Below are 25,575 nucleotides of genomic sequence, written 5' to 3' on the forward strand. Positions count from 1 at the left end.
GGAGAAGATGGCCTCCCACGTAAGATTTAAATGAGAGGTATCAACAATATGATAAAAGTGTTGAGTAAGACGCTCAATGAGAGCAAGGTATTATCAGGAGAATACACGAGAAGTGTGTCAGCGTGACACACTATAGGAACACGGATTTCTAGGAAAATGCAGTGTGCTCACAGGAATCACAAACTTGTTCCTCCTTACTATGCAGCCAGACCGCCCTCATCTCCGGCCTCCTGTGAGGCGAGTGGGTGGCCTAATGGTAACATGGAAAAGCAGATTGAAAGGGAGCCATTCAAGCATAGGGATTTAAGGGCCTTATTTTCTAAATAGGAACAAAATAAAATGAAACAGGGCAGTATCACACAATGGGTTTAACCAAATTTGCTCTAGAAGGAAAATAAGTGTTGTGAGTGGAAGGTAGAATTCAGCAAAGGAGCTTTGCAGGCAGTCCCCGTGCAGCAGGACAACTAAATCACACAAACACCTCATAGCCTGGAATGCACGGTGAAGTAGAAATGTTTGAAAACATTACTGTACGATATAAAAGTACTTGACAACGTAGATATGCAATGGTCTTTTCAGTAAGTGAAGAGAGAAGCTGAAAATAGACAGCAGAAAAGGTTTTGTGAATGAACTTAAACAGGAACAAAATCTGACTTGATCCTGAATGTTCCAAAGGATACATTTACCATTGATTAGATCCTGATGAATGATGAAGAATATGATAATTTGTTTTCTTCAGTTACTTTCATTTACGTACATATATGAAACGTGTATGTGTATAAATATATATGTATGTGCATGTATATATATGTATATATATGCACATGTATATATATACACAGGAAAAATATTAATATTTGTGAGGGACTCTCTTATTGATCCTTACCAGTGTTCTCTCTCTCTCTTCTCTCTCTCTCTCTCTCTCTCTCTCTCTCTCTCTCTCTGTGTGTGTTTATGTGTGTATGTATGAAAAAATTTTTATAATCAGTTTATTTTATTCACTAATAGGAACTTGTTTAAAGTTAATTTAACTTTATTTCTTGACCAACATATATACTTATTCATCCTAAGGTACCCCATGATGTTTCAACACATACATTTGAATGATGTTCAATAATGTTAAATCTTGATCCTCAGACATTTACCCTTTGCCTTTGCTGAGAAATAGTCTTAGATTTTTAGAGATGCAATGTATAGCTGTCGTTTACAAATAAATTGCCATGTAGTAGTATATTAGGATATCTTCTAAATATGTTACTATAACTATAAATTAATCCCTAAGGACCTTCTCTTCACCATCTGTACTCTTCATACAACTTTTGAAAAACATATGATCAATTATTTTTCTATAATTTACATATATGTATATATGTATTCTCAATTACATATCAGAACGATCTTCTCTTACCTTGTTATTGTCAGTGATATCAGAATTTCATGATATTATAACCAACAGTATTTTATTACATATCCACTGTTTTGCATTTTGTTTTCTGCTCACATCATAATCACCCCTGTAGCATCAGTTTTCAATATTTATAGAGAGAATTTGAAGTACACAATCTGAGAGTATTCTGTGTTTGAGAAGAAAGTTAATGATTTAACGAGACTTTATAGTATTTGGTGTTGGAAACATTTTTCTCTCCTTCATTAATTCTTTGGAACTAATAAAGATTTTAAAATATATGTATCTGTCTATTCGTACTTAAGCATACTTTTTAAAAAAATCAGAGCTAGAGTTCCTTAAATACAAATGAATACTATATTTATTATATTTTATAATTTTGTTTTATTATTTTTTATTTTACTAATTTATTGTAAATACCTTTCTGTAATTGTACGGGACGTTTGGTGTGTTTTTGTGTGTGTGTGTGTGTGTGTGTGTGTGTGTGTGTGTGTGGTGTGTATGGTATGTGTGAGAGAGTGTGTGTGTGTGTGTGTGGTGTGCATGTGGTATGGGTGTGTGTGCTGTGTGTGTATATTGTTTGTGTGTGTACGGTATGTGTGTGTGTGTATGTGGTGTGTGGTGTGTGTGTGTGTATGGTGTGTGTATGTGTGTGTGTGTGTGTGTGGTGTGTGTGTAGTGTGTGTGTGTGTGTCTGTGTGTGTGTATGTCCATCCATGTATGTACTATAGTATACATGGAAATGTCAAAACAACTTTTACCAATTGCTTCTTTCCTTTCACAAGGGTTTCTAATAGTTTTCTTTTCTTTTCTTTCTTTCTTTCTTTTTTTTTTTTTGGTGAGGAAAGGGTTTATTCAGCTTACACTATCACATTGCTGTTCATCACCAAAGGAAGTCTGACTAGAACTCACACAGGGCAGGAATTTTGAGGCAGGAGCTGATGCAGAGACCATGAAGGGTGCTGCTTACTGGATTGCTTCCTCTGGTTTGCCCAGCTGGCTTTCTTTCTTTCTTTTTTTTTTTTTATTAACTTGAGTATTTCTTATTTACATTTCGCGTATTATTCTCTTTCCTGGTTTCCTGGCAAACATCCCCCTAATCCCTCCCCCTCCCCTTCCTTATGGGTGTTCCCCTCCCATCCCTCCCCCCATTGCCGCCCTCCCCCCAACAGTCTAGTTCACTGGGGGTTCAGTCTTAGCAGGACCCAGGGCTTCCCCTTCCACTGGTGCTCTTACTAGGATATTCATTGCTACCTATGACGTCAGAGTCCAGGGTCAGTCCATGTATAGTCTTTAGGTAGTGGCTTAGTCCCTGGAAGCTCTGGTTGCTTGGCATTGTTGTTCATAAGGGGTCCCTTCAAGCTCTTCCAGTTCTTTCTCTGATTCCTTCAAAGGGGGTCCTATTCTCAGTTCAGTGGTTTGCTGCTGGCATTCGCCTCTGTATTTGCTGTATTCTGGCTGTGTCTCTCAGGAGCGATCTACATCCGGCTCCTGTAGGTCTACACTTCTTTGCTTCATCCATCTTGTCTAATTGGGTGGCTGTATATGTATAGGCCACATGTGGGGCAGGCTCTGAATGGGTGTTCCTTCTGTGTCTGTTTTAATCTTTGCCTCTCTATTCCCTGCTAAGGGTATTCTTGTTCCCCTTTTAAAGAAGGAGTGAAGCATTCACATTTTGATCACCCTTCTTGAGTTTCATTTGTTCTAGGCATCTAGGGTAATTCAAGCATTTGGGTTAATAGCCACTTATCAATGAGTGCATACCATGTGTGTTTTTCTGTGATTAGGTTACCTCACTCAGGATGATATTTTCCAGTTCCAACCATTTGCCTACGAATTTCATAAACTCATTGTTTTTGATAGCTGAGTAATATTCCATTGTGTAGATGTACTACTTTTTCTGTATCCATTTCTCTGTTGAAGGGCATCTGGGTTCTTTCCAGCTTCTGGCTATTATAATAAGGCTGCTATGAAAATAGTGGAGCATGTGTCTTTTTTATATGTTGGGGGATCCTTTGGGTATATGCCCAAGAGAGGCATAGCTGGATCCTCAGGCAGTTCAATGTCCAATTTTCTGAGGAACCTCCAGACTGATTTCGAGAATGGTTGTACCAGTCTGCAATCCCACCAACAATGGAGGGGTGTTCTTCTTTCTCCACATCCTCGCCAGCATTTGCTGTCCCCTGAGTTTTTGATCTTAGCCATTCTCACTGGTGTGAGGTGAAATCTCAGGGTGGTTTTGATTTGCATTTCCCTTATTACTAAAGATGTTGAACATTTCTTTAGGTGTTTCTCAGCCATTTGGCATTCCTCAGCTGTGAATTCTTTGTTTAGCTCTGAACCCCATTTTTTAATAGGGTTATTTGTCTTCTTGAGTTCTTTGTATATTTTGGATATAAGACCTCTATCTGTTTTAGGATTGGTAAAGATCTTTTCCCAATCTGTTGGTTGCCCTTTTCTCCTAACCACAGTGTCCTTTGCCTTACAGAAGCTTTGCAGTTTTATGAGATCCCATTTGTCGATTCTTGATCTTGGAGCATAAGCCATTGGTGTTTTGTTCAGGAAATTTTTTCCAGTGCGCATGTGTTTCAGATGCTGCCCTCGTTTTTCTTCTATTAGTTTGAGTGTATCTGGTTTGATGTGGAGGTCCTTGATCCACTTGGACTTAAGCTTTGTACAGGGTGATAAGCATGGATCTATTTGCAACAGGTAGAAGTACCTGTTGACTTCCAGTTGAACCAGCACCATTTGCTGAAAATGCTATCTTTTTTCCATTGAATGGTTTTGGATCCTTTGACAAAAATCAAGTACCCATAGGTGTGTGGGTTCATTTCTGGGTCTTCAATTCTGTTCCATTGGTCTCTCTGTCTGTCTCTGTACCAATACCACGCACTTTTTATCACTATTGCTCTGTAATACTGCTTGAGTTCAGGGATAGTGATTCCCCCTGAAGTCCTTTTATTGTTGAGGATAGCTTTAGCTATCCTGGGTTTTTTGTTATTCCAGATGAATTTGCAAATTGTTCTGTCTAACTCTTTGAAGAAATGGATTGGTATTTTGTTTGGGATTGCATTGAATCTGTAGATCGCTTTTGGTAAAATGGCCATTTTTACTATATTAATCCTGCCAATCCATGAGCATGGGAGATCTTTCCATCTTCTGAGGTCTTCTTCAATTTCTTTCTTAGGAGTCTTGAAGTTCTTTTTGTACAGATCTTTTACTTGCTTGGTTAAAGTCACACCGAGGTATTTTATATTATTTGGGTCTATTATGAAGGGTGTCGTTTACCTAATTTCGATCTAGGCTTGTTTCTCTTTTGTGTAGAGGAAGGCTACTGATATATTTGAGTTAATTTTATACCCAGTCACTTTGCTGAATTTGTTTATCAGCATTAGTAGTTCTCTGGTGGAACTTTTGGGATCACTTAAATATACTATCTTATCATCTGCAAATAGTGATATTTTGATTTCTTCTCTTCCGATCTGTATCCCCTTGATTTCCTTTTGTTGTCTGATTGCTCTGGCTAGAACTTCAAGAACTATATTGAATAAGTAGGGAGAGAGTGGGCAGCCTTGTCTAGTCCCTGATTTTAGTGGGATTGCTTCAAGTTTCTCTCCATTTAGTTTAATGTTAGCAACTGGTTTGTTGTATATGGCTTTTACTATGTTTAGGTATGGGCCTTGAATTCCTACTCTTTCCAGGACTTTTATCATGAAGGGGTGTTGAATTTTGTCAAATGCTTTCTCAGCATCTAATGAAATGATCATGTGGTTTTGTTCTTTCAGTTTGTTTATATAATGGATCACGTTGATGGTTTTCCGTGTATTAAACCATCCCTGCATGCCTGGGATGAAGCCTACTTGATCATGGTGGATGATTGTTTTGATGTGCTCTTGGATTCGGTTTGCCAGAATTTTATTGAGCATTTTTGCGTCGATATTCATAAGGGAAATTGGTCTTAAGGTCTCTTTTTTTGTTGCGCCTTTGTGAGTTTTAGGTATAAGAATAATTGTGGCTTGATAGAAGGAATTCGGTACTGCTCCATATGTTTCAATTTTGTGGAATAGTTTGGATAGTATTGGTATGAGGTCTTCTATGAAGGTCTAGTAGAATTCTGCAGTAAACCTGTCTGGACCTGGGCTCTTTTTGTTTGGGAGACCTTTAATGACTGCTTCTATTTCCTTAGGAGTTATGGGGTTGTTTAACTGGTATATCTCTTCCTGATTTAACTTCGGTACCTGGTATCTGTCTGGAAAATTGTCCATTTTCTGCAGATTTTCAAGTTTTTTTGAATATATGTTTTTATAGTAAGATCTGATGATTTTTTGAATTTTCTCTGAATCTGTAGTTATGTCTCCCTTTTCCTTTCTGATTTTGTTAATTTGGACACACTCTCTGTGTCTTCTCGTTATTCTGGCTAAGGGTTTATCTACCTTGTTGATTTTCTCAAAGAACCAACTTTTGGTTCTGTTGATTCTTTCTATGGTCCTTTTTGTTTCTACGTGGTTGATTTCAGCACTGAGTTTGATTATTTCCTGCCTTCTACTTCTCATGGGTGAATTTGCTTCTTTTTGTTCTAGAGCTTTTAAGTGTGCTGTCAACCTGGTTACATATGCTCTTTCCTGTTTCTTTCTGCAGGCACTCAGAGCTATGAGTTTTCCTCTTAGCACAGCTTCATTGTGTCCCATAAGTTTGGGTATGTTGTACCTTCATTTTCATTAAATTCTAAAAAGTCTTTAATTTCTTTCTTTATTTCTTCCTTGACCAGGTTATCATTGAGTAGAGCATTGTTCAATTCCCACTTATATGTGGGCGTTCTTCCCTTAGTGTTATTGAAGACCAGCCTTATGCCCTGGTAGTCTGATAGCACTCATGGGATTATTTCTATCTTTTTGTACCTGTTGAGGCCCGTTTTTTGACCAATTATATGGTCAATTTTGGAGCAAGTACCATGAGGAACTGAGAAGAAGGTATATCCTTTTGCTTTAGGATAGAATGTTCTAGAAATATCTGTTAAGTCCATTTAGCTCATGACTTCTCTTAGTCTGTCTACATCTCTGTTTAATTTCTGTTTCCATGATCTGTCCATTGATGTGAGTGGGGTGTTGAAATCTCCTACTATTATTGTGTGAGGTGCAATGTGTGTTCTGATCTTTAGTAAGGTTTCTTTTACGTATGTAGGTGCCCTTGTATTTGGGGCATAGATATTTAGGATGGAGAGTTCATCTTGGTGGGTTTTTCCTTTGATGAATATGAAGTGTCCTTCCTTATCTTTTTTGATGAATTTTAGTTGAAAATTGATTTTATTTGATATTAGAATGGCTACTCCAGCTTGCTTCTCCCGACCATTTGCTTGGAAAGTTGTTTTCCAGCCTTTTACTCTGAGGTAGTGTTTGTCTTTGTCTCTGAGGTGTGTTTCCTTTAGGCAGCAGAATGCATGGTCCTCGTGGCGCATCCAGTTTGTTAATCTATGTCTTTTTTTTTTTTATTAACTTGAGTATTTCTTATATACATTTCAAGTGTTATTCCCTTTCCCGGTTTCCGGACAAACATCACCCTCCCCCCTCCCCTTCCTTATGGGTGTTCCCCTCCCAAACCTCCCCCCATTGCCACCCTCCCCGCATAGTCTAGTTCACTGGGGGTTCAGTCTTAGCAGGACCCAGGGCTTCCCCTTCCACTGGTGCTCTTACTAGGATATTCATTGCTACCTATGGGGACAGAGTCCAGGGTCAGTCCATGTATAGTCTTTAGGTAGTGGCTTAGTCCCTGGAAGCTCTGGTTGCTTGACATTGTTGTACTTTTGGGGTCTCGAGCACCTTCAAGCTCTTCCAGTTCTTTCTCTGATTCCTTCAACGGGGGACCTATTCTCAGTTCAGTGGTTTGCTGCTGGCATTCGCCTCTGTATTTGCTGTATTCTGGCTGTGTCTCTCAGGAGCGATCTATATCCGGCTCCTGTCGGTCTGCACTTCTTTGCTTCATCCATCTTGTCTAATTGGGTGGCTGTATATGTATGGGCCACCTGTGGGGCAGGCTCTGAATGGGTGTTCCTTCAGTCTCTGTTTTAATCTTTGCCTCTCCCTTCCCTGCCAAGGGTATTCTTTTTCCTCATTTAAAGAAGGAGTGAAGCATTCACCTTTTGATCATCCGTGGGGGAGGGCCCGGGAGCGGCAGGACCCCTGCGCCTGAGACACTGCCGGAACCTGAAGGAAACAGACCGGATAAACAGTTCTCTGCACCCAAATCCCGTGGGAGGGAGAGCTGAACCTTCAGAGAGGCGAACACGCCTGGGAAACCAGAAGAGACTGCACTCTGTGCACATCCAGGCGCCAGAGGAAAACACCAAACGCCATCTGGAACCCTGGTGCACAGAGGCTCCTGGAAAGAGCGGCGCAGATCTTCCTGGTTGCTGCCACAGCGGAGAGAACTTAGGCAGTACCCCATGAGCAAACTTGAGCCTTGGAACTGCAGGTAGGACCAACTTTTCCCCTGCAAGAAACCTGCCTGGTGAACTCAGGACACACAGAGGCAAAATTCCTCTAAGGCCGGGCACTTCCTGTGTTTACCGGAAGTCCCACACCGGCGGATCCCGGACCGCAGCAGCTCTCTGCTCCCAAACCCCGTGGGAGAGAGACCTCACCGCCTGATCAGGTGGGTACTCCTGAGGCTGCAGAGCGGAGGAGACCACCAACACTGCCCACCCCTGCCCACATCCCTGGCCCAAGAGGCAACTGTATAAGGCCTCTGGGTTCCCTTAGGGGAGGGCCCGGGAGCGGCAGGACCCCTGCGCCTGAGACACTGCCGGAAACTGAAGGAAACAGACCGGATAAACAGTTCTCTGCACCCAAATCCCGTGGGAGGGAGAGCTGAACCTTCAGAGAGGCGGACACGCCTGGGAAACCAGAAGAGACTGCACTCTGTGCACATCCAGGCGCCAGAGGAAAACACCAAACGTCATCTGAAACCCTGGTGGACGGAGGCTCCCGGAAGGAGCGGCACAGATTTTCCCGGATGCTGCCACAGCGGAGAGGACTTAGGCAGTACCCCACGAGCAAACTTGAGCGTTGGAACCACAGGTAGGACCAATTTTTCCCCTGCAAGAAACCTGCCTGGTGAACTCAATACACAGGCCCACAGGAACAGCTGAAGACCTGTAGAGAGGAAAAACTACACGCCCGAAAGCAGAACTCTCTGTCCCCATAACTGGCTGAAAGAAAACAGGAAAACAGGTCTACAGCACTCCTGACACACAGGTTATAGGACAGTCTAGCCACTGTCAGAAATAGCAGAACAAAGTAACACTAGAGATAATCTGATGGCGAGAGGCAAGCACAGGAACCCAAGCAACAGAAACCAAGAATACATGGCATCATCGGAGCCCAATTCTCCCACCAAAGCAAACACGGAATATCCAAACACACCAGAAAAGGAAGACCTAGTTTCAAAATCATATTTGATCATGATGCTGGAGGACTTCAAGAAAGACATAAAGAACTCCCTTAGAGAACAAGTAGAAGCCTACAGAGAGGAATCGCAAAAATCCCTGAAAGAGTTCCAGGAAAACACAATCAAACAGTTGAAGGAATTAAAAATGGAAATAGAAGCAATCAAGAAAGAACACATGGAAACAACCCTGGACATAGAAAATCAAAAGAAAAGACAAGGAGCTGTAGATACAAGCTTCACCAACAGAATTCAAGAGATGGAAGAGAGAATCTCGGGAGCAGAAGATTCCATAGAAATCATTGACTCAACTGTCAAAGATAATCTATGTCTTTTTATTGGGAAATTGAGGCCACTGATATTGAGAGATATTAAGGAATAGTGATTATTGCTTCCTGTTATATTCATATTTGGATATGAGGTTATGTTTGTCTGCTTTTCTTCTCTTTGTTTTTTTGCCAAGACGATTAGTTTCTTGTTTCTTCTAGGGTATAGCTTGCCTCATGTTGGGCTTTACCATTTATTATCCTTTGTAGTGCTGGATTTGTAGAAAGATATTGTGTAAATTTGGTTTTGTCATGGAATATCTTGGTTTCTCCATCTATGTTAATTGTGAGTTTTGCTGGATACAGTAACCTGGGCTGGCATTTGTGTTCTCTTAGGGTCTGTATGACATCAGTCCAGGATCTTCTGGCCTTCATAGTTTCTGCGAAAACTTTGGTGTGATTCTGATAGGTCTGCCTTTATATGTTACTTGACCTTTTTCCCTTACTGCTTTTAATATTCTTTCTTTATTTTGTGCGTTTGGTGTTTTGAATATTATGTGACGGGAGGTGTTTCTTCTCTGGTCCAATCTATTTGGAGTTCTGTAGGCTTCTTGTATGCCTATGGGTATCTCTTTTTTTAGGTTAGGGAAGTTTTCTTCTATGATTTTGTTGAAGATATTTACTGGTCCTTTGAGCTGGGAGTCTTCACTGTACCTATTATCCTTAGGTTTGATCTTCTCATTGAGTCCTGGATTTCCTGTATGTTTTGGACCAGTAGCTTTTTCTGCTTTACATTATCTTTGACAGTTGAGTCGATGATTTCTATGGAATCTTCTGCTCCTGAGATTCTCTCTTCCATCTCTTGTATTCTGTTGGTGAAGCTCATATCTACGGCTCCTTGTCTCTTCTTTTGGTTTTCTATATCCAGGGTTGTTTCATGTGTTCTTTCTTGATTGCTTCTATTTCCATTTTTTAATTACTTCAACTGTTTGATTGTGTTTTCCTGGAATTCTTTCAGGGATTTTTGTGACTCCTCTCTATGGTCTTCTACTTGTTTATTTATGTTTTCCTGGAATTCTTTCAGGGATTTTTTTCAATTCCTCTCTGTAGGCTTCTACTTGTTTATTTATGTTTTCCTGTGTTTCTCTCCAGGAGTTCTTCACGTCTTTCTTTATGTCCTCCAGCATCATGAATAAATATGATTTTGAAACTAGATCTTGCTTTTCTGGTGTGTTTGGATATTCCGTGTTTGCTTTGGTGGGAGAATTGAGCTCCAATGATGCCATGTAGTCTTGGTTTCTGTTGCTTGGGTTCCTGCGCTTGCCTCTCGCCATCAGTTTATCTCTAGTATTACTTTGTTCTGCTATTTCTGACAGTGGCTATACTGTCCTATAAGCCTGTGTGTCAGGAGTGCTGTAGACCTGTTTTCCTGTTTTCTTTCAGCCAGTTATGGGGACAGAGTGTTCTGCTTCGGGCCTGTAGTTTTTCCTATCTACAGGTCTTCAGCTGTTCCTGTAGGCCTGTGTCTGGAGTTCACCAGCCAGGTCACTTGCAGCAGAATAGTTGGTCTTACATGTGGTTCCGAGGCTCAAGTTTGCTCGTGGGGTGTTGCTTATGAGCTCTCCGTGGCAGCAGCAACCAGGAAGATCTGCGCCGCCCTTTCTGGGAGCTTCTGCGCATCAGGGTTCCAGATTTCATTTGGTGTTTTCCTCTGGCGTCAGAGATGTGTGCAGAGTGCAGTCTCTTCTTTTTTCCCAGGCGTGTCTGCCTCTCTGTAGGTTTTGCTCTCCCTCCCACGGGATTTGGGTGCAGAGAACTGTTTATCTGGTCTGTTCCTTCAGGTTCTGGCGGAGTCTCAGAAGCAGTGGTCCTGCTGCTCCAGGGCCCTCCTCTATGGGAACCCAGAGGCCTTATACAGTTTCCTCTTGGACCAGGGATGTGGGCAGGCGTGGGCAGTATTGGTGGTCTCTTCTGCTCTGCAGCCTCAGGAGTGCCAACGTGACCAGGCGGTGAGGTCTCTCTCCCACTGGGTTTGGGAGCAGAGAGCTGCTGCGGGCCCGGATCCGCGGGTTTGTGACTCCAGGTAAACACCGGAAGTGTCTGGTCCTAGAGGAATTTTGCCTCTGTGTGTCCTGAGTTCACCAGGCAGGTCGCTTGGAGCAGAAAATTTGGTCTTATCTGTGGTCCCGAGGCTCAAGTTTGCTCGTGGGGTGCTGCCTATGAGCTCTCCGCGGGGGTAGCCTCTAATAATTTTCTTTTCTTTTCTTTTTTTTTTTTCTGAGCTGGGGACCGAACCCAGGGCCTTGTGCTTGCTAGGCAAGCGCTCTACCACTGAGCTAAATCCCCAACCCCATAATTTTTTAACTAATATGAGCATGTTATTTCAGGGAGCCATGTCATGTCACATGCTCCAAAATTCAATTTTACTATTAATCTAATGCTTAACATGTATATAGTTAAGCTTTTTTAATTCTTCTAATCAATATTAAAAATTAACAAACTATATCTATGAATTCATGAAACTTTTAAAATTTCATTTGTTTCTCTTCAAATTATAGTTTATTAGTGGAGTCTTTAGTTATATTATTAATTATTGTATTGTATACTATCATCCTCTCTTGCAAGTCAGTAGTTTCTGAACTCATATTTCCCTTCATGGTCTTATTTCTTCTGCTTGAGAAAACATTCACTTCAGGAATTCTGCCTAAGAATGTACTTCCTCATAAAATAAGGCTTTTATAATAAATACAGTGTAACTTTGTAATTATCTATGCTTCAAAGGTTCAACTAAACATGCACTTTCCTCTTACGTATAATACAATATCCTTTGTAGAAATATTGAGCCCAATTATTAGGAATATTAAAACCAGAAAAGGACCTCCAATTTTTGGCAGCTTACAAAACTTTTTCCTGCCATAATTTGTCTTAAGAGCTTCTGTCTTAAAACACTATTTGCTAATAAAAACATACCTTCTGTAGAAAAAAATTCCCACTGTATTTCACACCATTTATATGTTCTTTTCTGTTTAGAAAAAACACCTAATATTTATTCTCACAGATGTTTAACCTTAAAATAATGCAGATACTTGAGTATTCAAAATCTGTTTACACTTAGGTGGAATTGCTAAAGAGATACTTTTTAAATGAACGTGTAAATACTTGAAAGTGCAAATAATGTCCTTTCCTCCTAGAAGCGTACTCATGAACACAGTGTCTAAACATACAGCACCCCACTCGACTGTGAAGATTCTGTTTTGAGGTTTAAAGATTATAAACACAGGCGTTCCACTGAGCACTGATGGAGAAGCACTAGTGTTTTTGTTTTATTTTTATTGGTTATTTTATTCACTTACATTTCAAATGTTATACCCCTTCCTGGTCTCCCCATCCACAAACCGAAATCCCCCTATTCCTTCCCCCCATTCCCCCTGCTTCTATGAGAAAACTCCTCCACCCAGTCAACAAGTGCCTCCTCACAGCCCGAGCACTCCCCTACACTGGGGCATTGAGCTTCTTGGGAGATGGAGGCAGATGAATGCTCCTTTATTGCTGGTGGGATTGCAAGCTGGTACAACCACTCCTGGTTTTTGTGACATTTTTAGTTCTTGTTTTTTACTTGTGTTGTGTTTTGTTTGGATGGTTTTGTGGGGTTTTTGTTTTGTTTGTTTTTGTTTTGTTTTCTGGCTTTTGGATTTTTTTTTTTTTTTGACACAGTCTTGGAATAACCTTCCGTGTTCTGGAACTTAATCAGTAGACCAGACTGGCCTTGAACTCATAGAGATTCCTCTGCTAGTCAAGTACTGGGACTAAAGGGAGGCATAACGACCGCCTGGTCTCATTTCTAGTATTCTTTAAAAATATAATTACCACTATAAACAAATTGCTGAAACAGAGTAGTTTGTTCAGCTACTCAATTTTTTTTCAAGAAATGAAAATATAAACTGGTAATATAAGAGCCCTCGGAGTTCCTCAGTGTTTCTGTATCACTTCGTTTCCTGTTGTTTGGGTCTTATTCCTTAAAATAATGCTTAAAAATTTGTTCATAGTTCTATATTTGTTATATTAATAAAATAACATTTTTCAAATAAACCACAAAAATATACACTGTCCATTCTCTTCTGTTCTTTAGAATAAAACATAAAAACAAAAGTTTTCATGAATTTTAATTTGGAAAAACAACTCTGCAAGTTGAGGATTCCACGATTTGCTTGTTTTCTTTTTGTTTTTTTTTTGTTTGTTTGTTTTTTTAAGTAAGTACATTTCAAAACTCAAAGACTATCAAAATCTTCATCAAGGACTATTGAGGTTACTGTCTTAGGTAAGAAGAAATTAATTAATCTTTCTGTAGAACTGAATAGGTACCAAACATCATAACATACAATTTCAGCCTTTACAGAAATGAAAACACTCTTAAAGAATATTTAAATCCAGCTGTAAAAAAAATTAAAATATTCTTAGTGTACTATATATTGCCATAGTTCATGACATGTGGAAGGCTTTTTTCTTATTTAAGCTTTAATTTCCTAGAAACTCTATAAGATGTAAGCATGATAAATAATATTTAGAATAAATATACTGTGTCTATGTGCATAAAATGTTAAATGCATGATAAAATTGTCCTTATTAATTCTAAGAATTATATTGAAATTTTAGATAATTAATAAAATATCATGTACAACATTATAACACTAACAATAAAAACTGAAGATCATTCATTAATTCATAAGGTACATAAGAAATATAGATATGCATGCATATATATTTATATAAAGTATTTATATATGTATATATTCATTTCTCAAAGCAAGAAATATATGAAGAATGTAATGGAAAGCTGTGCAATGAAGCCCTGCATGAAGTCAGGAACATCTGAAATGGACCCCTTTAAACACATAAAATACAGGTTATTTTTCTTCTTCCAAGGGTATGTTGGCGTGATAATAAATAAGATCAAGGTTAGACAGCAGTGTGGATGCCTAGCTGAAGGACATTCACTGATATTTCCAGGATGAGAACAGTGGCTATCTGAGCTTAAATACTGTTTTCCTTACTTGCTATTTCTAGATTTCTTGTAAATAGCTGTAGTGACAAAAGAGCATAAAAGAAGAGAGGCTCAAAGAGAACTGTTAAAGCTTCATTACTAAAGTGGTAATAAACAGAGTGAAGGATCATACCCTGCCTACTGCAGCCTAGCAAGGAGAAAAGAGAGAATGGTCTACCGAGTGAAAAGAAAAAGTGCCGTTTATATAATAAATAGTTTATTATTACACTACAATTACAGAACCTAAATCTTAATTTACTGAAATCAAGGGTTGTCTTCCTTTCATCCAGCCCATATAGATCATCTAAAAAAAGAGTCCATCCTGCTGGAAGGCTACCTATAGACATCAGAAAGATGTCATGGATTTTGTGACTCCTTTTAGAAGAACGCAATAAACCAGTCTTTGTTAAAAGATTAAAATTTTTGCTAAACATAAGTAGCTCTAGAGGGTTGTTTGTGTTCGGAATCTTGAAGGAACTATGAAGGGCCTATTTCTTGGTCTATAGAATATTGGAATTTAAAATACCCTTCTTATTATCCACTATAAGTAGTAGCTGATCCCCCCAAAATTTGGCAAACACATATTGGAAGGATTTACTTGGAAGAAAAAAAATGCTAAAGCACTTGCAGCTGAAAGGCATATGTACTACTCTCAGGTAAAAGAATGATATTCATTTAAAATCCTGAGTTTATGGATCTTCAGAAAAGCAAAGTTATATATATAGACATCATATATATATATATATATATATATATATATATATATATATATATATGTATATATGTGTGTGTGTGTGTGTGTACTATTTAGTAAGTAAATTACTAATTATCCACAATAATAACATAACTATCATAATATATAGTAAAATTGCTGTAGAAAGGGCATATATATATATATATATATATATATATATATATATATATATGCTGTCATGATGTAATTGTAGTGTAGACTACTGGGTAAGTTAAGGTTTAGGAGCAATCATGCAGATGGTTTTGAGCTTCTTATGCCGTTGTATGCCAGTAATTTAATTCAATTGCACATTTCAGTGTGTAAATGCTAAAAGCATACTTAATGTCCAATTACCAGAGTTCAAATACCTCGCTTCAATTATATAATGTACTAAATGAAATTACTGACAATAATTCTGTGAATCCCACTGATGTACAAGAAACTGCTGATCAACAGAAATATATATTTTTGGATGCTAGAGCTTCCAAATTTATCAGAAATTGTGTACACTACTTTATGGAGCATCGAAACAATGATGTATGGGCATATTCCTTCCATTTTAAACCTAAAACTGTCATCTTTTTAAGGCATACTTTTTATTTGCTATGTGAAATTACTTTGTTGTATATTACTGTTTCTTTCATATACATTTTCTGAATTTGTAACACTTTGAAAATTTTATTCGAAGTGCCTGATTTCTTATTTTATATTGTAATATGTTTGTGAGCTAGCCTTTCATGGCAAGACATTTCTATGTAGAGAGTCTATATGAAGACTTTCTTTCACAGAGACTCTCTATACAGAACTATCTCCCATTGTTTCTCCAGTATAAAAAATAAGGCTAGATGCAGATGTGAAAGACCCTCTGTATATCATCCCTTTCTCCTCCCATACATGATCCAGCCATGCATTTACCCCTCTCCATCCTCTTTTCCTTTGAAGTCACCCCCACTCCCTAACTCCTGTAAGTATTTTCTTCCCCATTCTAAGAATGACTGAGTCATCCACACTTTGGTCTTCCTTCTTGAGTTTCATATGATCTGTGAGTTGTATCATGGAAATTCTGAGATTTTGGTTTAATATCCAGTTATCAGTGAGTACATGCTTTGTATGTTCTTTTGTGGCTGGGTTACCTCACTCAGGATGATATTTTCTAGTTCCATCCATTTGACTGGGAATTTTAGAAAGCCATTGTTTTTAGTAACTCCATAGTGTAAATGTACTACATTTTTTGTATCCATTCTTCTGTTGAGGAACAACACGGTTTTTCCCAGCTTCTGGATATTATAAATGATGCTGCTATTAAAATTGTGTAGCATGTGATCTTTCTATATGTTGGAGCATCTTTTGGGCATATGCCCAGGAGTGGTCCTCAGGTAGTACTATGTCCAATTTTCTGAGGAACCACAGGACTAATTTCCAGAGTGGATATACCAGCTTATCCCACAAACAATGAAGAAGTGAGCCTCTATTTCCTCATCCTTGCCAGCGTCTGCTGTCACCTCAGTTTTTGAACTTAGCCATTCTGACTGGTGTGAGGTGGAATCTCAGAGTTGTTTTGATTTGTATTTCTCTGATGGCTAAGGATGTTGAACATTTTTTTAGGTGTTTCTCAACCATTTGATATTCCTCAGTTAAGCATTCATTGTTTATCTCTGCACTCCATTTTTAAAGGGGGTATTTGATTCACTGGAGTATAACTTCTTAAGTTCTTTGTATATATTGGATATTAGACCTCTATCAGATGTAAGATTGGGGAAGATCTTTTCCCAACCTGTTGGTTGCCTTTTAGTGCAATTGGCAGTGTCCTTTGCCTCACAGAAACTTCACAAATTTTATGAGATCCCATTTGATTGCTGATCTTAGAGCATAAGCCATTGGTGTTCTGATCAGGAAATTTTCCCCAGTGCCAATGTGTTTGAACTTATTCCCCAATTCATCTCCTAGTAGATTCAGCATATCTGGATTTATGTGGAATTATGTGGATTTATTGATCCATTTGGGCTTGAGCTTTGTACCAGGAGTTGAGACGTGATTTTCAATAATCTACATGATGACCAAAAGTTGAACCAGCACCATTTCTTGAAAATGCTGCATTATTTCTACTAGATTGTCTTAGCTTTTTCATCAAAATTTGAATGACCATATGTTTATGGATTCATTTCTGATTTTTCAATTCTATTCCATTAGTCTATCTGAAAGTTTCTGTACAAATACCATGCATTTCTTTAATTAATATTGCTCTGTGATACTGCTTAAAGTCAGGGATAATGATTTCTCCAGAAGTTCTTTTATGGTTGGGATAATTTTCACTATCCTGGGTTTTTAGTTATTCCAAATGAATTTGCAAATTGCTCTTTCTAACCCTGTGAAGAATGGAGTTGGAATTTTGGTGGGGATTGCATTGAATCTGTATATTGCTTTTGGCAAGATGGCCACTTTTACAATATTAATCCTGCCAATCCATGAGCATGGGACATCTTTTCATCTTCTGAGATCTTCTTCAATTTCTTTCTTCAGAGAATTGAAGTTCTTGTCACACAGATCTTTCACTTGCTTTGTTAGAGTAACACCGGGGTATTTTATATTATTTGTGACTATTGCGAATAGTGTCATTTCCCTAATTTCTTTCTCAACCTGTTTATCCTTTGAGTAGAGGAAAACTACCTATTTGTTTGAGCTAATTTTATATCTAGTCACTTTACTGAAATTGTTTACCAGGCTTAGTGGTTTAGTGGTGGAACTTTTGGGGTCGCTTAAGTATACTATCATATCTTCTGCAAATAGTGATATTTTGACTTTTTCCTTTCCAATTTGTATTCCTTTCAGCTCCTATCTTGTCTAATTACTCTGGCTAGGACTCCAAGTACTATATTGAATAGATAGGGAGAGAGTGGGCAGCCTTGTCTTGTCCCTGATTTTCCTGGGATTGCTTCAAGTTTCTCTCCATTTAATATGATATTGGCTACTGGTTAGCTGTATATTGCTTTTATGATGTTAAGGTATGGGTCTTCACTTCCTCATCTTTGTAAGACTTTTAACATGATGGAGTATTGAATTCTGTCAAATGCTTTTTCAGCACCTAATGAAGTGATTGTGTTTTTTACTTTGAGTTTGTTTATAGTGGATTATGTTGATGGATTTCCTTATGTTTAACCATTCCCGCATCTCTGGGATGAAGCCTACTTGATCATGGTGAATGATCATTTCAATATTTTCTTGGATTTGATTTGTGAGATTTTATTAAGTATTTTTGCATAGAGTGAGTGAAATCAGTTTGAAGTTCTCTTCCTTTATTGGGTCTTTGTGTAGTCTAGGTATAAGCATAATTGTGGCTTCATAGAATGAATTGGATAGTGTTCCTGCTGTTTATATTTTGTGAAATAATTTCAATAGTACTGGTGTTAGGTCTTCCTTGAAGGTCTGATAGAATACTGTTGTAAACCCATCTGTTCCTGGGCTTTTTGTTTGTTTTGTTTGTTCGTTGTTTGGGAGACTGTTTACTTATCTTGTGGGTTATGAGACTTCTTTATGGGTTATGAGACAGTTTAGATGGTTTATCTGATCTTGATTTAACTTTGGTACATGGTATCTGTCTAGAAAATTGTCCATTTGATCTGTATTTTCCAATTTTGTTGAGTATGGGCTTTTTTCGTAAGATCTGATGATTTCTTAAATTTCCACGGTTTCTCTTATGTCTCCCTTTTCATTTCTGATTTTGATAATTTGGATACTCTCTCTGTTCCCCGTGATTATTATAAGCTAAGGGTCTATGACCCATATTGATTTTCTCAAAGAACCAGCTCCTGATTTTGTTGATTGTTTGAATAGTTCTTTGTGTTTCTACTTGGTTTATTTCAGCCCTGAGTTTGATTATTTCCTGACTTCCATTTATCATGGGTTCATTTGCTTCTCTTTCTTCTAGAAATTTTAGGCATGCTGTCAACCTGCTAATGTATGCTCTCTCCTTCTTTTTGGAGGCACACAGAGCTATGAGTTTTCCTCTTAGCACTGCTTTCATTGTATCTCATAATTTTGGGTATGTTGTGCCTTAATTTACATTAAATTCTAAAAAGTCTTTAATTTCTTTCTTTATTTCTTCCTGGACCAAGTTATCATTGAGTAGAGCATTCTTCATCTTCCAAATGTATGTGGACTTTCTGATGTTTTGTTGTTATTGAAGACCAGACTTAGTCCAGTGTGATCTGGTAGAGTGCATGGGATTATTTTTATCCTCCTGTATCTGTTGAGGCCTGTTTTTTGACTGATTATATGGTCAGTTTTGGAGAAGGTAACCTGAGGTGCTAAGAATATTCTTTTGTATTCAGTTGAAATGTTCTGTTAAATCCATTTGTTTCATAACTTCTGTTCATTTCCCTGTGTCTCTATTTAGTTTCTGTTTCCGTGATCTGTTCATTGATGAAAGTGGGGTGTTGATGTCTCCTATCTTATAAATGAACCAGAAAGTCACAATTATGTTTATCCCTAAACCACACAATGACCAGCAAAGAAGGAGAACTTCAGACCAATTTCCATTATGAATATCAACCCAAAAATACTCAATAACATTCTTGCAAACAGAATCCAAGAACATATCAAAATGATCATCCAGCTTGATCGAGTAGGCTTCATCCCAGGAATGAAGGGAAGGTTCAATATAAAGAAATCCATCAATGTAATCTAATGTATAAACAAATTCAAAGCAAAAAGAACTACATGATCATTTTATTAGATGCTGAGAAAGCATTTGACAAAACTCAACACCCCTTAATGATAAAAGTCCTGGAAAGATCAGGAATTCAGGGCCCATACAAAAACATAGTAAAAACAATATACAGCAAACAAGTAGCTAACATTAAACTAACTGGAGAGAAACTTTAAGCAATCCCACTAGAATCAGGGACTAGACAAAGCTACCCACTCTCTCCCTACTTATTCAATATGGTATTCAAAGTCCTAGGCAGTCCAATCAGAGAATGAAAGGAGGTCAAAGGGATACAAATTGGAAAGGAAGTTGTCAAAATATCACTATTTGCAGATGATATGATAGAATATTTAAGTGACCCCAAAAATTCCACCAGAGAACTACTGAATATGATAAACAACTTCAGTAAAATGGCTGGGTATAAAATTAACTCAAACAAATCAATAGCCTCCTCTACTTAAAGGAAAAACAGACTGAGAAAGAAATTAGGGAAATGACACCTTTTACAATAGTTCCAGATAATAAAAAAAATACCTTGGTGGGACACTGACCAAGCAAGTGAAGATCTGTATGACAAGAATAGAATTCTCTGAAGAAAGAAATTGCAGAAGATCTCAGAAGTTGGAAAGAGCTCCCATGCTCATGGATTGGCAGGATTAATATTATTAGATTATTAATTATATTAATCATATTAATATAATTAGATTGCCAAAAGCTATCTACAGATTCAATGCGATCCCCATCAAAAATGCAACTCAATTCTTCATAGAGTTAGAAAGAGCAATTTGCAAAATCATTTGGAATAACAAAAAAAAAACAGGACAGCAAAAAACTATACTCAACAATAAAAGAAATTCTGGGGGAATCACTATCTCTTACCTCAAGTAGTATTACAGAGCAATAGTGATAAAAATGGTATGTAATGGTACAAAGACAGGAAAGTAGATCAGTGGAATAGAATTGAAGACCCAGAAATGAACCCACACACCTATTGTCACTTGATCTTTGACAATGGAGCTAAAACCATCCAAAAGATGCATTTTCAGCAAATAATGCTGGTTCAAGTGGAGGTCAGTATGTAGAAGAATGTAAATTGACCCATTCTTTTTTTTTATTTATTATTATTAACTTGAGTATTTCTTATATACATTTCGAGTGTTATTCCCTTTCCCGGTTTCCGGGCAAACATCCCCCTCCCCTAACCCCTTCTTTATGGGTGTTTCCCCTCCCCATCCTCCCCCCCTTATCGCCCTCCCCCCAATAATCTAGTTCACTGGAGGTTCAGTCTTAGCAGGACCCAGGGCTTCCCCTTCCTCTGGTGCTCTTACTAGGATATTCATTGCTACCTATGAGGTCAGAGTCAAGGGTCAGTCCATGTATAGGCTTTAGGTAGTGGCTTAGTCCCTGGAAGCTCTGGTTGCTTGGCATTGTTGTACATATGGGGTCTCGAGCCCCTTCAAGCTCTTCCAGTTCTTTCTCTGATTCCTTCAATGGGGGTCCTGTTCTCAGTTCAGTGGTTTGCTGTTGGCATTCGCCTCTGTATTTGCTGTATTCTGGCTGTGTCTCTCAGGAGCGATCTACATCCGGCACCTGTCAGTCTGAACTTCTTTGCTTCATCCATCTTGTCTACTTGGGTGGCTGTATATGTATGGGCCACATGTGGGGCAGGCTCTGAATGGGTGTTCCTTCTGTGTCTGTTTTAATCTTTGCCTCTCTATTCCCTGCCAAGGGTATTCTTGTTCACCTTTTAAAGAAGGAGTGAAGCATTCACATTTTGATCATCCATCTTGAGTTTCATTTGTTCTAGGCATCTAGGGTAATTCAAGCATTAGGGCTCATAGCCTCTTATCAATGAGTGCATACCATGTGTGTTTTTCTGTGATTGGGTTACCTCACTCAGGATGATATATTCCAGTTCCGACCATTTGCCTACGAATTTCATAAACTCGTTGTTTTTGATAGCTGAGTAATATTCCATTCTTTAGATGTACCACATTTTCTGTATCCATTCCTCTGTTGAAGGGCATCTGGGTTCTTTCCAGCTTCTGGCTATTATAAATAAGGCTGCAATGAACATAGTGGAGCACGTGTCTTTTTTATATGTTGGGGCATCTTTTGGATATATTCCCAAGGGAGGTATAGCTGGATCCTCAGGCAGTTCAATGTCCAATTTTCTGAGGAACCTCCAGACTGATTTCCAGAATGGTTGTACCAGTCTGCAATCCTACCAACAATGGAGGAGTGTTCCTCTTTCTCCACATCCTCGCCAGCATCTGCTGTCACCTGAGTTTTTGATCTTAGCCATTCTCACTGGTGTGAGGTAAAATCTCAGGGTTGTTTTGATTTGCATTTCCCTTATGACTAAAGATGTTGAACATTTCTTTAGCTGTTTCTCAGCCATTCGGCATTCCTCAGCTGTGAATTGTTTGTTTAGCTCTGAACCCCACTTTTTAATAGTGTTATTTGTCTCCCTGTGGTCTAACTTCTTGAGTTCTTTGTATATTTTGGATATAAGGCCTCTATCTTTTGTAGGATTGGTAAAGATCTTTTCCCAATCTGTTGGTTGCCGTTTTGTCCTAACCACAGTGTCCTTTGCCTTACAGAAGCTTTGCAGTTTTCTTATCAACCTATCCAAAGCTTAAGGACAAGTGGATCTAGGAACTCCACGTCAAACCAGATACACGCAAACTAATGGAAGAAAAGTGGGGAAGAGTCTCGAACATATAGACACTGGGGAAAATTTCCTGAACAAAACACCAATGCCTTACGCTCTAAGATCAAGAATGGGACCTCATAAAACTGCAAAGCTTCTGTAAGGCAAACGACACAGTCATTAAGACAAAAAGGAAACCAACAGATTGGGGAAAGAACTTTACCAATCATACATCTGATAGAGGGCTAATATCCAAAGTATACAAGGAACTCAGGAAGTTAGTCTTCAGAGAGCCAAATAACCCTATTAAAAATGGGGTACAGAGCTAAACAAACAAATCTCAGCTGAGGATTACCGAATGACTTAGTAGTACCTAAAGAAATGTTCAACATCCTTAGTCATCAGGGAAATGCAAATCAAAACAACTTTGAGATTCTACTTCACACCAGTGAGAATAGCTAAGATCAAAATCTCAGGTGACAGCAGATGCTGGAGAGGATGTGGAGAAAGAGGAACACTCCTCCATTGTTGGTGGGATTGCAGACTGGTACAACCATTCTGGAAATCAGTCTGGAGGTTCCTCAGAAAATTGACATTCCACTACCTCAGGATTGAGCTAGCTATACCTCTCCTGGGCATACCCCAAAAGATGCTGCAACATACAACAAAGACACATGCTCCAGTTTTGTTTATTGCAGCTTTATTTATAATAGCTAGAAGCTGTAAAGAGGAATGGATACAGAAAATGTGGTACATCTACACAATGGAGTACTACTCAAGTATCAAAAACAATGACTTCATGAAATTCATAGGCAAATGGATTGAACTAGAAAATATCATCCTGAGTGAGCTAACCCAATCACAGAAAAACGCACATGGTATGAACTCACTGATAAGTGAATATTGTCTCAAAAGCTCAAATTACCCAAGACACAATCCACAGCCCATATGAAGCTCATGAAGAAGAATGACCAAAGTGTCAATGCTTCACTTCTTCTTAAAAGATGGAACAAAAATATTCATAGTAGGGTATATGGAGGCAAAGTTTGGAGTAGAGACTGAAGGAATAGCCATTCAGAGCCTGCCCCACATATCACATATATGTCACCAAAACTACATAAGATAAATGAAGCTAAGAAGTGCTTGCTCACAGGAACCAGATATAGCTGTCTCCCAGAGCATGTCAGATACAGAGGAGAATAATAGCAGCAAACCATTGAACTGAGAATGGGACCCTTGTTGGAGGAATTAGAGAAAGGATTGAAAGAGCTGAAGAGGCTTTCAACCCCATAAGAACAGCAATGTCAACTAACCAGGTCTCCCAAGGACTAAACCTTTAGCCAAAGACTATACATGGACTGACCCATGGCTCCAGCTGCATATTAGCAGAGGATGGCCTTATTGGGCTCCAAAAGAAGGAGATGCCCTTTGGTCCTGCCAAGGTTGGACCTCCAGTGTAGGGGAATGTCCAAGGCTGGTGGGAATGGGGGGGTAGATGGTGAGGTGAACATCCTTAGAGAAGAAGGGGATGGAGAGGGGAAAGACAGCTTATGGACAGGAGACCGGGAAAGGGAATAATATTTAAAATGTAAATAAAAATATATTCAATAAAATTTAAGAAAATAAAAATAAATTCACTGTAGTTACATCAATCTTAGTGCTCCCTCCATGATGACTTCTGCAAACTCAACTTGGTTTTTGTACAATTATACTTGTTTTACATGCATGCACGCACACACACACACACACACACACACACACACACACACACACACACATTAATTGGATTCCCTGTAAACTTTAAACCTATTGCTTCTAATTAATGTTGCCTATATATTCATGTATTTAGAGATGATAAATTAAGACAAGATTTATCAATAAGTTTGTCCCTAGACAAAGTTGATTCCTCCTTTCTCATTATTCATTGACTGTCAATAGGTATTTTTTGACTTATAGGCCCCTGGGAAGCTTTTTTGCATTCACTATGACATGTAACTTGGTATTCTTGTTATTAATATCGTGTGCAGGAAACTACACTTGAGATTTCATGGGTGCAGCATCTTTGTCATATGTAGATATGCAATCATAGTAGGAATGTTCGAGTTTCTGGTTCTTACATTAGTTCTGCCTTCTCTTAATGACTTTCTCAGTGCTTTATAGAAAGAGGTTGTATTGTAGATGATGCTTCAACTGAGGGTGGACTGCCCATGGTTATTGATTCTTTGCATCTTGATCAGTTGTAATTCTAGGTAGCAGGTTCTGTCAGCTAAAAAGAATACTTCCTTGATGAGGTATGAGAGCTATGCTCACCAAGATAATATTTTATGTTAGTGCAATATTCTTTTTAAATTTCATAATTGTGTATGTATATCTATATGTATATATATGTGTGTGTGTCATATACATTTATGTGTATATGTATGCATATAAGTATATGACCAAATACATAAGATGCCAGCAATAAACTGGTATGTAACTGATACATCTATTTAATGTATACAGAAAATTGTAAATTTATTTAGTGATATTTTGTCAGTGAAAGCTTGCTGATTTTATCATGGAAGCCATCCAAGTGGAGGAAGTGTATGAGTGAGCGTCAATTTGTATTTGAGGATCTTTGGACATTTACTTGAATTTTATCTTCACACAAAACTTACATGAAGTAAATGTCAATTTTAAGTCATCATGCTGTCAAATCTTCTAATATAATTTTATTACCGATTTATTTTTATCTTCTATTTCTGGAAGTTTTATAAGGAAACTTATGAACTTCCCTTGAATCATGGTCAGTTTCATGATCTTGAGAGACATGATATTTAAAGCTTTTAAAGATAGAAGAAAAGGAAAAAAGGAAAAAAAAGATACTGCCACAGAATTTCTGTCATTTAACAACAATTTCACATTTATTTTGTAATTAGCAAAACCTGCTTAATTATTCCACTCTATCTTTTGTTTCATAACAATAAACTGTGAATCATTTGTCTTACTCTACTTCTAATTTTAAGACTAAAATATTGTTCCACACATTGTATAGAAGCAGTTTTTCATAAAATTGGCTTCTTTGCTAAGAGCATCTTGACCTCATTTAATGTATGTACAAAGATTTTGCTGGTTATTGCTTCTAAAATTTTCTTCTTAGGTTGTAGAGATTTGAGCATGGCTGTTCTTTGGGCTTAACCTATGTTGAAGTTATATGATATAAGGTTTTCGAGTAAATCTAGTGAAGAGGAATTTTCCTGCTTATGGATGTAAGAACAAACATGTAGGTTACTAGTATTTATTGAAGTCTTACTTTTTTCCTGGGAAGTGTCACAGTAAAAATATTTCAGAGC

Source organism: Rattus norvegicus, chromosome 11 (genome assembly GCF_036323735.1).
Source record: "Rattus norvegicus strain BN/NHsdMcwi chromosome 11, GRCr8, whole genome shotgun sequence".
Taxonomy (NCBI): domain Eukaryota; kingdom Metazoa; phylum Chordata; class Mammalia; order Rodentia; family Muridae; genus Rattus; species Rattus norvegicus.